At 45.4% G+C, this 15,566-nt stretch overlaps 1 non-coding gene across 1 annotated transcript; it reads right to left on the reverse strand.

Annotated features, from left to right (window-relative positions):
* Window positions 1–14,184: 14,184 nt before the first annotated feature.
* TRNAS-UGA (transfer RNA serine (anticodon UGA)) lies at window positions 14,185–14,271 on the reverse strand. The gene has a single exon. It is a non-coding gene; the product is annotated as a tRNA-Ser (tRNA).
* Between the last annotated feature and the right edge of the window lie 1,295 nt (window positions 14,272–15,566).

Raw genomic sequence — 15,566 nt, forward strand, 5'->3', positions numbered from 1 at the left:
CTTTCACCCCTTCAAAGAACTCCTTCACGTGGGTCCGCACAATCGTATCGTTTTCCTCCTCGGACCTCTCATACGGTAACTTCTCTAGAGACTTGAGAAATGATGGACCGTATTTGTATTGCCTCCCGCCTCTGATTGTGCTGCTAGACGCCGGAGCAGACGGAGCGGCTGCGGCGTCTGTCTTCTTTCGTGCTTGCTTACGAGGCGGAGGAGAAGGAGTACGACGCGCCGGAGTAGCCGGGGCGGCGGCGGGTCTCTTCCGCCCTTGCTGGCGAGGCGGAGAAGGAGGATGCTGCTGGCTGCTCGGGAGCGCCGGCGCAGGTGGAGAAGGAGGCGGAGTGCCGCCATGCGCCGGAGAAGGAGGCGGAGTGCCGCCACGCGTGCCCTGATCGTCACTCGCCGGAGGAGGAGGCGGTGGAGGAGGCGGAGTGCCCTGACTCACCGGAGCAGGAGGAGGAGGCGAAGGCGTCCAGTTCAAAAGGTTGATGAGCTCCTTCTTCCATAGGCATGGAGTCTTCAGAGCAGAACCCAGCCTACGGTACCAAGCTTTGTGTTGCCATCTTCGCAATTGGGGTACAACCCTTTTTTGTGGTCCTCTAACATGCGATCGAACTTCAGCTTCTCCTTTTGACTTTCGCATTGCGTCCTTGCATCGACAATGACCCGACGGAGATCATCATCATCGGGCACATCGTCTTGTTCCTCTTGATCTTCAGCAGCTTCGCCCGTTGCAGCATCATCGTGCACATCGTCTGGTTCCTCTTGATCTTCAGTAGCATCACCGTATTCAGAGGGCACATAGTTTGTTGGGTTTCGTAGTAATTTCAAAAATTTTCCTACGCACACGCAAGATCATGTGATGCATAGCAACGAGGGGAAGAGTATTGTCTACGTACCCTACGCAGACCGACTGCGGAAGCGATGACACGACGTAGAGGAAGTAGTCGTACGTCTTCATGATCCAACCGATCAAGCACCGAAACTACGGCACCTCCGAGTTCGAGCACACGTTCAGCTCGATGACGATCCCCGGACTCCGATCCAGCAAAGTGTCGGGGAAGAGTTCCGTCAGCACGACGGCGTGGTGACGATCTTGATGAACTACAGCAGCAGGGCTTCGCCTAAACTCCGCTACAGTATTATCGAGGAATATGGTGGCAGGGGGCACCGCACACGGCTAAGGAATCGATCACGTGGATCAACTTGTGTCAACTTGTGTGTTTAGAGGTGCCCCTGCCTCCGTATATAAAGGAGCCAAGGGGGGAGGGTGCGCCGGCCAAGAGGGAGAGGCGCAGGAGGAGTCCTACTCCTACCGGGAGTAGGACTCCCCCCCCCAATCCTATTCCAACTAGGATTCCCAAGGGGGAAAGAGGGAGAGGGGTGGCCGGCCACCTCTCCTAGTCCTAATAGGACTAGGGGAAGGGGGGAGGCGCGCAGCCCCCTTGGGCTGCCCCTTTCTCCTTTCCACTAAGGCCCATGATGGCCCATATGGCTCCCGGGGGGTTCCGGTAACCTCCCGGTAACCCGGTAAAATCCCGATTTCACCCGGAACACTTCCGATGTCCAAACATAGACTTCCAATATATCAATCTTTATGTCTCGACCATTTCGAGACTCCTCGTCATGTCCGTGATCACATCCGGGACTCCGAACAACCTTCGGTACATCAAAATGCATAAACTCATAATATAACTGTCATCGTAACCTTAAGCGTGCGGACCCTACGGGTTCGAGAACAATGTAGACATGACCGAGACACGTCTCTGGTCAATAACCAATAGCGGGACCTGGATGCCCATATTGGCTCCTACATATTCTACGAAGATCTTTATCGGTCAGACCGCATAACAACATACGTTGTTCCCTTTGTCATCGGTATGTTACTTGCCCGAGATTCGATCGTCGGTATCCAATACCTAGTTCAATCTCGTTACCGGCAAGTCTCTTTACTCGTTCCGTAATACATCATCTCACAACTAACATATTAGTTGTAATGCTTGCAAGGCTTATGTGATGTGTATTACCGAGAGGGCCCAGAGATACCTCTCCAACAATCGGAGTGACAAATCCTAATCTCGAAATACGCCAACCCAACATCGACCATTGGAGACACCTGTAGTACTCCTTTATAATCACCCAGTTACGTTGTGACGTTTGGTAGTACCCAAAGTGTTCCTCCGGTAAACGGGAGTTGCATAATCTCATAGTCATAGGAACATGTATAAGTCATGAAGAAAGCAATAGCAACATACTAAACGATCGGGTGCTAAGCTAATGGAATGGGTCATGTCAATCAGATCATTCTACTAATGATGTGACCTCGTTAATCAAATAACAACTCATTGTTCATGGTTAGGAAACATAACCATCTTTGATTAACGAGCTAGTCAAGTAGAGGCATACTAGTGACACTCTGTTTGTCTATGTATTCACACATGTATTATGTTTCCGGTAAATACAATTCTAGCATGAATAATAAACATTTATCATGATTATAAGGAAATAAATAATAACTTTATTATTGCCTCTAGGGCATATTTCCTTCAGTCTCCCACTTGCACTAGAGTCAATAATCTAGATTACACTGTAATGATTCTAACACCCATGGAGCCTTGGTGCTGATCATGTTTTGCTCGTGGAAGAGGCTTAGTCAACGGGTCTGCAACATTCAGATCCGTATGTATCTTGCAAATCTCTATGTCTCCCACCTGGACTAGATCCCGGATGGAGTTGAAGCGTCTCTTGATGTGTTTGGTCCTTTTGTGAAATCTGGATTCCTTTGCTAAGGCAATTGCACCAGTATTGTCACAAAAGATTTTCATTGGACCCGATGCACTAGGTATGACACCTAGATCGGATATGAACTCCTTCATCCAGACTCCTTCATTTGCTGCTTCCGAAGCAGCTATGTATTCCGCTTCACATGTAGATCCCGCTACAACGCTTTGTTTAGAACTGCACCAACTGACAGCTCCACCGTTTAATGTAAACACGTATCCGGTTTGCGATTTAGAATCGTCCGGATCAGTGTCAAAGCTTGCATCAACGTAACCTTTTACGGTGAGCTCTTTGTCACCTCCATATACGAGAAACATATCCTTAGTCCTTTTCAGGTATTTCAGGATGTTCTTGACCGCTGTCCAGTGATCCACTCCTGGATTACTTTGGTACCTCCCTGCTAAACTTATAGCAAGGCACACATCAGGTCTGGTACACAGCATTGCATACATGATAGAGCCTATGGCAGATGCATAGGGAACATCTTTCATATTCTCTCTATCTTCTGCAGTGGTCGGGCATTGAGTCTTACTCAATTTCACACCTTGTAACACAGGCAAGAACCCTTTCTTCGCTTGATCCATTTTGAATTTCTTCAAAATTTTGTCAAGGTATGTGCTTTGTGAAAGTCCAATTAAGCGTCTTGATCTATCTCTATAGATCTTAATGCCTAATATGTAAGCAGCTTCACCGAGGTCTTTCATTGAAAAACTTTTATTCAAGTATCCCTTTATGCTATCCAGAAATTCTATATCATTTCCAATCAGTAATATGTCATCCACATATAATATCAGAAATGCTACAGAGCTCCCACTCACTTTCTTGTAAATACAGGCTTCTCCGAAAGTCTGTATAAAACCAAATGCTTTGATCACACTATCAAAACGTTTATTCCAACTCCGAGAGGCTTGCACCAGTCCATAAATGGATCGCTGGAGCTTGCACACTTTGTTAGCTCCCTTTGGATCGACAAAACCTTCTGGTTGCATCATATACAACTCTTCTTCCAGAAATCCATTCAGGAATGCAGTTTTGACATCCATCTGCCAAATTTCATAATCATAAAATGCGGCAATCGCTAACATGATTCGGACGGACTTAAGCATCGCTACGGGTGAGAAGGTCTCATCGTAGTCAATCCCTTGAACTTGTCGAAAACCTTTTGCGACAAGTCGAGCTTTGTAGACAGTAACATTACCATCAGCGTCAGTCTTCTTCTTAAAGATCCATTTATTCTCAATTGCTTGCCGATCATCGGGCAAGTCAACCAAAGTCCATACTTTGTTCTCATACATGGATCCCATCTCAGATTTCATGGCTTCAAGCCACTTTGCGGAATCTGGGCTCACCATCGCTTCTTCATAGTTCGTAGGTTCATCATGATCTAGTAGCATGACTTCCAGAACAGGATTTCCGTACCACTCTGGCGCGGATCTTACTCTGGTTGATCTACGTGGTTCAGTAGTATCTTGATCTGAAGTTTCATGATCATTATCATTGGCTTCCTCACTAACCGGTGTAGGTGTCACTGAAACAGTTTTCTGTGATGAACTACTCTCCAGTAAGGGAGCAGGTACAGTTACCTCGTCAAGTTCTACTTTCCTCCCACTCACTTCTTTCGAGAGAAACTCCTTCTCTAGAAATGATCCATTCTTAGCAACGAATGTTTTGCCTTCGGATCTGTGATAGAAGGTGTACCCAACAGTTTCCTTTGGGTATCCTATGAATACACATTTCTCCGATTTGGGTTCGAGCTTATCAGGTTGAAGCTTTTTCACATAAGCATCGCAGCCCCAAACTTTAAGAAACGACAACTTTGGTTTCTTGCCAAACCATAGTTCATAAGGCGTCGTCTCAACGGATTTTGATGGTGCCCTATTTAACGTGAATGCGGCCGTCTCTAAAGCATAACCCCAAAATGATAGCGGTAAATCTGTAAGAGACATCATAGATCGCACCATATCTAGTAAAGTACGATTACGACGTTCGGACACACCATTGCGCTGTGGTGTTCCGGGTGGCGTGAGTTGTGAAACTATTCCACAGTTTTTCAAATGTACACCAAACTCGTAACTCAAATATTCTCCTCCACGATCAGATCGTAGAAACTTTATTTTCTTGTTACGATGATTTTCAACTTCACTCTGAAATTCTTTGAACTTTTCAAATGTTTCAGACTTATGCTTCATTAAGTAGATATATCCATATCTGCTCAAATCATCTGTGAAGGTGAGAAAATAACGATATCCGCCACGAGCCTCAATATTCATCGGACCACATACATCGGTATGTATGATTTCCAACAAATCTGTTGCTCTCTCCATAGTACCGGAGAACGGTGTTTTAGTCATCTTGCCCATGAGGCACGGTTCGCAAGTACCAAGTGATTCATAATCAAGTGGTTCCAAAAGTCCATTAGTATGGAGTTTCTTCATGCGTTTTACACCGATATGACCTAAACGACAGTGCCACAAATAAGTTGCACTTTCATTATCAACTCTGCATCTTTTGGTTTCAACATTATGAATATGTGTATTACTACTATCGAGATTCAGTAAGAATAGACCACTCTTCAAGGGTGCATGACCATAAAAGATATTACTCATATAAATAGAACAACCATTATTCTCTGATTTAAATGAATAACCGTCTCGCATTAAACAAGATCCAGATATAATGTTCATGCTCAACGCTGGCACCAAATAACAATTATTTAGGTCTAATATTAATCCCGAAGGTAGATGTAGAGGTAGCGTGCCGACCGCGATCACATCGACTTTGGAACCGTTTCCCACGCGCATCGTCACCTCGTCCTTTGCCAGTGCCCGCTTATTCTGTAGTCCCTGTTTCGAGTTGCAAATATTAGCAACAGAACCAGTATCAAATACCCAGGTGCTACTGCGAGCTCTAGTAAGGTACACATCAATAACATGTATATCATATATACCTTTGTTCACCTTGCCATCCTTCTTATCCGCCAAATACTTGGGGCAGTTCCGCTTCCAGTGACCAGTCTGCTTGCAGTAGAAGCACTCAGTTTCAGGCTTAGGTCCAGACTTGGGTTTCTTATCTTGAGCAGCAACTTGCTTGCTGTTCTTCTTGAAGTTCCCTTTCTTCTTTCCTTTGCCCTTTTTCTTGAAACTAGTGGTTTTGTTAACCATCAACACTTGATGCTCCTTTTTGATTTCTACCTCCGCAGCTTTCAGCATTGCGAAGAGCTCGGGAATAGTCTTGTTCATCCCTTGCATATTATAGTTCATCACGAAGCTCTTGTAGCTTGGTGGCAGTGATTGGAGAATTCTGTCGATGACGCAATCATCCGGAAGATTAACTCCCAATTGAATCAAGTGATTATTATACCCAGACATTTTGAGTATATGCTCACTGACAGAACTGTTCTCCTCCATCTTGCAGCTATAGAACTTATTGGAGACTTCATATCTCTCAATCCGGGCATTTGCTTGAAATATTAACTTCAACTCCTGGAACATCTCATATGCTCCATGACGTTCAAAACGTCGTTGAAGTCCCGATTCTAAGCCGTAAAGCATGGCACACTGAACTATTGAGTAGTCATCAGCTTTGCTCTGCCAGACGTTCATAACATCTGGCGTTGCTCCAGCAGCAGGCCTGGCACCCAGCGGTGCTTCCAGGACGTAATTCTTCTGTGCAGCAATGAGGATAATCCTCAAGTTACGGACCCAGTCCGTGTAATTGCTACCATCATCTTTCAACTTTGCTTTCTCAAGGAACGCATTAAAATTTAACGGAACAACAGCACGAGCCATCTATCTACAATCAACATAAACAAGCAAGATACTATCAGGGACTAAGTTCATGATAAATTTTAAGTTCAATTAATCATATTACTAAAGAACTCCCACTTAGATAGACATCCCTCTAATCCTCTAAGTGATCACGTGATCCAAATCAACTAAACCATAACCGATCATCACGTGAGATGGAGTAGTTTTCAATGGTGAACATCGTTATGTTGATCATATCTACTATATGATTCACGCTCGACCTTTCGGTCTCCGTGTTCCGAGGCCATATCTGCATATGCTAGGCTCGTCAAGTTTAACCTGAGTATTCTGCGTGTGCAAAACTGGCTTGCACCCGTTGTAGATGGACGTAGAGCTTATCACACCCGATCATCACGTGGTGTCTGGGCACGACGAACTTTGGCAACGGTGCATACTCAGGGAGAACACTTCTTGATAATTTAGTGAGAGATCATCTTATAATGCTACCGTCAATCAAAGCAAGATAAGATGCATAAAAAGATAAACATCACATGCAATCAATATAAGTGATATGATATGGCCATCATCATCTTGTGCTTGTGATCTCCATCTCCGAAGCACCGTCATGATCACCATCGTCACCGGCGCGACACCTTGATCTCCATCGTAGCATCGTTGTCGTCTCGCCAATCTTATGCTTCCACGACTATCACTACCGTTTAGTAATAAAGTAAAGCATTACATCGCGATTGCATTGCATACAATAAAGCGACAACCATATGGCTCCTGCCAGTTGCCGATAACTTGGTTACAAAACATGATCATCTCATACAATAAAATTCAGCATCATGCCTTGACCATATCACATCACAACATGCCCTGCAAAAACAAGTTAGACGTCCTCTACTTTGTTGTTGCATGTTTTACGTGGCTGCTACGGGCTTAAGTAAGAACCAATCTCACCTACGCATCAAAACCACAACGATAGTTTGTCAAATAGACTCCGTTTTAACCTTCGCAAGGACCGGGCGTAGCCATACTTGGTTCAACTAAAGTTGGAGAGGCAGTCGCCCGCAAGCCATCTCTGTGCAAAGCACGTCGAGGGAACCGGTCTCGCGTAAGCGTACGCGTAAGGTTGGTCCGGGTCGTCTCGTCCAACAATACCGCCGAACCAAAGTATGACATGCTGGTAGGCAGTATGACTTGTATCGTCCACAACTTACTTGTGTTCTACTCGTGCATATAACATCAACATCAATAACCTAGGCTCGGATGCCACTGTTGGGTTTCGTAGTAATTTCAAAAAATTTCCTACGCACACGCAAGATCATGTGATGCATAGCAACGAGGGGAGAGTATTGTCTACGTACCCTACGCAGACCGACTGCGGAAGCGATGACACGACGTAGAGGAAGTAGTCGTACGTCTTCACGATCCAACCGATCAAGCACCGAAACTACGGCACCTCCGAGTTCGAGCACACGTTCAGCTCGATGACGATCCCCGGACTCCGATCCAGCAAAGTGTCGGGGAAGAGTTCCGTCAGCACGACGGCGTGGTGACGATCTTGATGAACTACAGCAGCAGGGCTTCGCCTAAACTCCGCTACAGTATTATCGAGGAATATGGTGGCAGGGGGCACCGCACACGGCTAAGGAATCGATCACGTGGATCAACTTGTGTCAACTTGTGTGTTTAGAGGTGCCCCTGCCTCCGTATATAAAGGAGCCAAGGGGGGAGGGTGCGCCGGCCAAGAGGGAGAGGCGCAGGAGGAGTCCTACTCCTACCGGGAGTAGGACTCCCCCCCCAATCCTATTCCAACTAGGATTCCCAAGGGGGAAAGAGGGAGAGGGGTGGCCGGCCACCTCTCCTAGTCCTAATAGGACTAGGGGAAGGGGGGAGGCGCGCAGCCCCCTTGGGCTGCCCCTTTCTCCTTTCCACTAAGGCCCATGATGGCCCATATGGCTCCCGGGGGGTTCCGGTAACCTCCCGGTAACCCGGTAAAATCCCGATTTCACCCGGAACACTTCCGATGTCCAAACATAGACTTCCAATATATCAATCTTTATGTCTCGACCATTTCGAGACTCCTCGTCATGTCCGTGATCACATCCGGGACTCCGAACAACCTTCGGTACATCAAAATGCATAAACTCATAATATAACTGTCATCGTAACCTTAAGCGTGCGGACCCTACGGGTTCGAGAACAATGTAGACATGACCGAGACACGTCTCTGGTCAATAACCAATAGCGGGACCTGGATGCCCATATTGGCTCCTACATATTCTACGAAGATCTTTATCGGTCAGACCGCATAACAACATACGTTGTTCCCTTTGTCATCGGTATGTTACTTGCCCGAGATTCGATCGTCGGTATCCAATACCTAGTTCAATCTCGTTACCGGCAAGTCTCTTTACTCGTTCCGTAATACATCATCTCACAACTAACATATTAGTTGTAATGCTTGCAAGGCTTATGTGATGTGTATTACCGAGAGGGCCCAGAGATACCTCTCCAACAATCGGAGTGACAAATCCTAATCTCGAAATACGCCAACCCAACATCGACCATTGGAGACACCTGTAGTACTCCTTTATAATCACCCAGTTACGTTGTGACGTTTGGTAGTACCCAAAGTGTTCCTCCGGTAAACGGGAGTTGCATAATCTCATAGTCATAGGAACATGTATAAGTCATGAAGAAAGCAATAGCAACATACTAAACGATCGGGTGCTAAGCTAATGGAATGGGTCATGTCAATCAGATCATTCTACTAATGATGTGACCTCGTTAATCAAATAACAACTTATTGTTCATGGTTAGGAAACATAACCATCTTTGATTAACGAGCTAGTCAGGTAGAGGCATACTAGTGACACTCTGTTTGTCTATGTATTCACACATGTATTATGTTTCCGGTAAATACAATTCTAGCATGAATAATAAACATTTATCATGATTATAAGGAAATAAATAATAACTTTATTATTGCCTCTAGGGCATATTTCCTTCATAGTTGTCATCGTACTCTTCTTCTTCGCCGTCTTCCATCATAACCCCTATTTCTCCGTGCCTCGTCCAAACATTATAGTGTGGCATGAAACCCTTGTAAAGCAGGTGGGTGTGGAGGATTTTCTGGTCAGAGTAAGACTTCGTATTCCCACATATAGGGCATGGACAACACATAAAACCATTCTGCTTGTTTGTCTCAGCCACTTCGAGAAAATCATGCACGCCCTTAATGTACTCGGAGGTGTGTCTTGAACCGTACATCCATTGCCGGTTCATCTGCGTGCATTATATATAATTAAGTGTGTCAAAAATCATTACAGAACATCATGAATAGATAATTAAGTGACCAAATTAATAGAAGTTCATCATCACATTAAAACCAAAGTACATACATAGTTCTCATCTAACAACATAAAACTCTGCAGAGCATCTAAATTAATTAAACCATACACTGAAACTATGTAAAACATTTCAATGCGAAAACAAATGCGATCATAATCGCAACCAATGTAACAACTGATCCAACGGCATAATGATACCAAGCCTCAGTATGAATGGCATATTTTCTAATCTTTCTAATCTTCAAGCGCGTTGCATCCATCTTGATCTTGTGATCATCGACGACATCCGCAACATGCAACTCCAATATCATCTTCTTCTCCTCAATTTTTCTAATTTTTTCCTTCAACAAATTGTTTTCTTCTTCAACTAAATTTAACCTCTTGACAATAGGGTCGGTTGGAATTTCCGGTTCAACAACCTCCTAGATAAATAAAATGTATGTCACGTTGGTCGGCATAATTGTCATAAACAATAAATGAACCAATAGTTATGAAAAGATAATATATACCACATCTGAATCATAGACAGGACGAGGGCCGACGGGGGCGGATACCAAAACCATCGCACTATATAAGATGCAATAATAAAAGTAAGAAAATTATACAAGTATCTATATAAATATACAAGTAAGATTTTTTTTCCTTTCAGAAAGAAGATAAGAACAAGAGGCTCACCACGGTGGTGCCGACGACGAGATCGGCGCGGGCGATCGACGGCGGTGAAGACGGGGACGGGACGTGACGGACCGCTAAACCTAGACAAATATTGAGGAAAATGGAGCTTGGAGGTCGAGCTTGGAGAGGAGAAAGGTTAAGTAGTGTGGCTCGGGCATTCCATCGAACACCTCGTGTGCATAGGAGGTGAGCTAGAGCACCACAAAGCTCTCCCCTCGCCGGCCACGAAAAACAGAGCACTGGGAGTTCTCTACTCGCGGGCGAGGGGTAGATATAGGCAACTAATTGGTCCCGATTCGTGCTACGAACCGGGACTAAAGGGCAGTCTTTGGTCCCGGTTCACTACACCAACCGAGACCAATGGTTGTGGGCCAGGAGCGAGGCACATTGGTCCCGGTTCGTCCCACCAACCGGGACCAATGGCCCACATGGCCCGGCCGGCCCCCGGGGCTCACGAACCGGGTCCAATGCCCCCATTGGTCCCGGTTCTGGATTGAACCGGGACTAATGGGCTGACCCGGCCTGGACCATTGCTCCCTTTTCTACTAGTGGTTGCATCGCCGGACTCGAGCTGGGAGAGCGGTAGGAAGGCCGGAGCTGCACCGGCGACGGGCAGGGAAGAAGCGTTGTTGCTGCGGCGCCGGAACACGACTCTAACTTTGCTCGCGTGGCGCCCATCACCTGCTCGACGGAATGCCGAGGAAGAGGTAACGGTGCAACAAGGGCTACAGCAGCGCCATCGGCATCGACAACCACATCGACCCCAACTGCGTCTGTCGCGGACGACCACGCCTCCTCGTACCCGCAGCCATCCACCATGGTTGACGCGCTCTCCTCCGACTTTGCCTCTGTTTCCGATGCATCCATGGTGGCCTCTGCTCAGAGATCGGCATCAGCATCCGCGCAGCAGGAAGAAGCGGCACCGCGCCGGGGCATTGAAAGCACAGTCGCCAATGTTCTTGCTGCCTGGACGCCCACCAAGTGGTCGACGCGATGTCCAAGCCGCGACTCATCCGAAGAGTCGATGTTCACCTCGTCCGCAGAACCACCTTCATCCGAAGAGGCTGCCCTGGCTGTGTGTGATGTGTCCCCTAACAACGGCAACATCAGCATCACCCAAGAGCAAGCAGAACAAACGAGTAATCCTGACCTTGTGAGAAATTCTCTACTGATGAATTCAGGGTTCAAATTTTCCCTAGTGCAGTTATTGTTCCAATATGATTATGCACATGAAGCTTGGCCTGCCTGCCATGTTCTTGACACTGGCTACAGGATGTTTGTTATTCATAAGGAGAATGACTTTGAACAAGAATGCTAGACACTTGCTAAATGCTTCCCCAATATTCCAGATGTTGCCTGGGTTGATAGACTTTCATTCCGATTACTTAAGTCTGTTGTCAAGTTAGAAAATCTCATTGAGCAGTTGCAGAAGCATTTCATTTTCCAGGTAAAACTGAAGCCATGGCCTGCCTGTGAGCAACCCTTGTTTATTGTGATATGTACAAGTGTGGTTTCTAATACTGATAACAACCTTGTCCTGCTTCAAATAAAAAAAGGAGGAGCAACCAATATGCAATTTCATACACCAATTAGCCGCAACCTGCTCCAGTGGAAGAATTACACACATCATGATCTGGACTATTTTCTGTGGGCAATTGCATGGTCGTTAGTGGACTCGTTTTGTGTTAGCTCATGTTTTGAAGGAACTGGAATTGTCACTAGGAGGGAGCTGAGCTGGAATTATCATTGTTGTTCTGAGCCTATACAGTGGGAGATTGCATGGTTTTATCCCTTGGAGTATTTTGCTAGTGACAGAGAATTTGTTCAGCCATTATTAGCGAATTTAGTGCAGTCTTGCATTTTTGGAGAGGTTTCCTTCCCTGAGTTAAAACAAATACGAACTGCTCGTGTGACTTCGAAAGAATTGTTGTTTTTCCATATGGGTGAAGAGATCCTTCCAGCCGTCTCCATTATCATCAGTTATGGACCTGTTGCTGTTTTGGCTTGGTACGTATTGGCTACAGAATTCGTGAGTGCAGATGCATATTTTGCGGAACTCGGCAAGGTACAGTGCATAGGTGTATGCGTTTCTCCTGGTGATGTTACATCAACTTTACAAATATGGCAAGGTCATATATGGGTTAATATGCTGCTGGAGTTTGATGGATTCCAAGTAACTCTGTTAGCTGCTTACATTACTGTCTCTGGTTGCTTTCTACAAGATGGTCATGTGGTTGATGCTCATTTGCTACTACTCATTGGGTGTCGTCCTGACATTATACTTGGAGTAATTTTCAGTACCATTTTAGGCATGGTCTGTACATCATCAGTTCTACAGGTTTACGTTGATCAATGCACACAACTGCAACTGTTAATTGAAACAACATCAATGAAGCATCCTGTTCTTGGCAGTCCTATGAAGAACATCATTATTCTCATTGATCTGCCATTGCTCTTAGCTTGGAATTCTAGCGGTTGTGCATGGACCCTTGAAGTTATGCAATATATTCCTTGCAACAGTGCGAATTGTCATTACAGAGCACCTGGCTGTCTTCACCTGGCTGAGTTCAGATGCCTAAGAAAGCATTATCCCAACTGCAGAAGGCTCGTCGTGGAAACTGCTATGCAATATTATTTTCAATGTGTTGCTTGGGAATTTGCATGGTCACTTCACTCAGCGTGTTCTTACCCTCTTATGAGTGGTGACCGTCCTTACTTCACTTCAGGCATGGCAAGTACTGCACCCTTTCAGTTCATTGTTTATGTTGCTATGAGGAACTTTCGGAGCCTTGAGTTTTGTCAAGGGAAGTTGTCATGGGATCCAGGCATCTGGGCCCTTCTCTATTTCTTCGGATTTTTCACTCAAGCTGAAGTAACAGGAAAGAGGAATGTTGCAGCTCCGACTTACTACCACAACCACTGCCTCGACCATGCTTTCTACTCTGACAGTGTCTGTGTCGACCAACCGTACTACCTCGACGCTTTCTGTGACCAAGTAAACATCAGCGACAACTACTTCCTTGAGCAAGTAGGCGTCGTCTGCTCCCTCAACCTCACCAAGTTCCGCCTCCACTATGGCACCCACTACGACCTCGACGAAGTCTTGAAGCATCAAGTACCATGGGATCCAGGAGGTTCGACATGGCATCAGCTTGAGGTCAAGCCGAATTTCAAGGAAGGGGGAATGTTAGCGACCAACCGTACACTCTTCACGGGTTGGGCCATTGGTTGCGCCAATTGGGCCTGGGCTGATGGGAAGCAACAAAAGGCAGCAACTACATATACAAGCGAACGGGCTACAAACGACTCGGCTTGGATCAGGACGGCTTCGGCCTCCTCTGCTTCTGTCTTCCTCTTCCTCTGTTCATGCTCTCTCCTCCTTTGTAATGGCTAGAGCTTGATGAATCCTTGGCTTGTAATCTGAATTGACGAAGAATAGATCCTAGTGAGAAGAGTGTTGCTAACACATCCACCCAAGGGGCGGAAGATAACGAAAGGGAGACAAAGTCCTAACTAAATCAACACACAATAACCTCAACCTTCTACCCATTCCATCCATCATATCAGTCGAGTCGAGGAGATTCGTTCTTATCTATAGATAAGACAAGAGAGAACTTATGACCTCGCGGATGGAGAGGGATTCGAACCCCCGGTATTCCTATCAATACTTCGGTTTTCAAGACCGACTCTTTCAACCGCTCAGACATCCATCCCTGCGCTCGCCCGCCCTATCTATCTGCGCGCTGGCAGGTAGGGGCAACTCTATGTGATTCGCTACGCTTGCTTGCGCCCCACCCCATAAGCTGACTCTATTGCCTAGCGGTTAGCGACACTTTTCCGGTAGTACGAATCGCTACGCTTCGCTTCTTTCTATATGATAATATGCACCGTCGGTTGCTGCGCTCCCTGCGGGTAATAGCAAGAGAGTGAAGAACGACATCAATGAGTGGAAGGTTTGACTTAATATTGATCAAAATTGATCAACAGAGCCTTAAATACATCACAGAACAATAAGTCTCTGAGGGCATCCAGCACAAGCTTATGTGAAAATTGCTTGAATTCAATTACAAGATTGAATACAAAAAAAAGAAAACAAGGTTGCAGATGCTTTGAGCAGAAGAGATTCTCTTATGATGGCAGTTACAAGTTTGTTATCGTACATGGCATATTTATTATTAAGATATGGCGATTTTTATTATTAAGAGATGACATTTTTTTTAATTGAGATGGATTTTTTTTATTATTAAGATATGGCATTTTTTTTTATTATGAAGAGATAGCATTTTGATATTTCCAAAGCATGGCATTTATGATTTTATGTTCATTTTTTGTTCATGGAATTTTATATTTAGAGGATGGCGGTTTTAAAGTTTAGCATGGCAATTTCATTTTTCTAGATCACACTTCAAAAAAAAAATTAAGCATGGCAAAAAGAAATTAAAGTTAACTGGGCCTTTGGGTGAATGGAGGAGGGTCCGCGCTAGCTTGCTTGCCCCCTGGCGAACTGGCTGAAACGGTCGCTGGGAGCTGCTCCCCTGGCGAACGAAATAGTTTGCTGGAGGCATCGAGCGCCAGATATTTTCTTTTTCTTTTTGCGGGGTGTATTTGGGTCCTAAGTTATTCGTCGCCTACGCTGACCCAGGGTCGGAAGCTTGTATTCTTGGTTTATCATAGCATCCATCCAGGCCACATGTTCCTGTCACTCGACATCAGTAAAGCTCGATATTTGAAGTCCGTTAGCGTGTATGTATATTTTGACATTCTTCACAAGTGATATTTCAGTAAAGTTGAATGAGCTGCCTACTATCCAAACAAATTGAAAAACGACTGCAATTAACGGGCTCACAAAACTCGATGCGTGCATGGAAGTTGGCAATGCAAAGAGATGCGCAAATTCAATACAAATAGCAAATATGAAGTTCCACCTGTTCAATACAAATACCAAGGATGCATCCTGCCTAAAATGGGCAATGGAAATTACCATTTCGATTGGATAACATTGCTGAAC

The sequence above is a fragment of the Triticum aestivum genome, chromosome 4B (assembly GCF_018294505.1).
Source record: "Triticum aestivum cultivar Chinese Spring chromosome 4B, IWGSC CS RefSeq v2.1, whole genome shotgun sequence".
NCBI classification, from domain to species: domain Eukaryota; kingdom Viridiplantae; phylum Streptophyta; class Magnoliopsida; order Poales; family Poaceae; genus Triticum; species Triticum aestivum.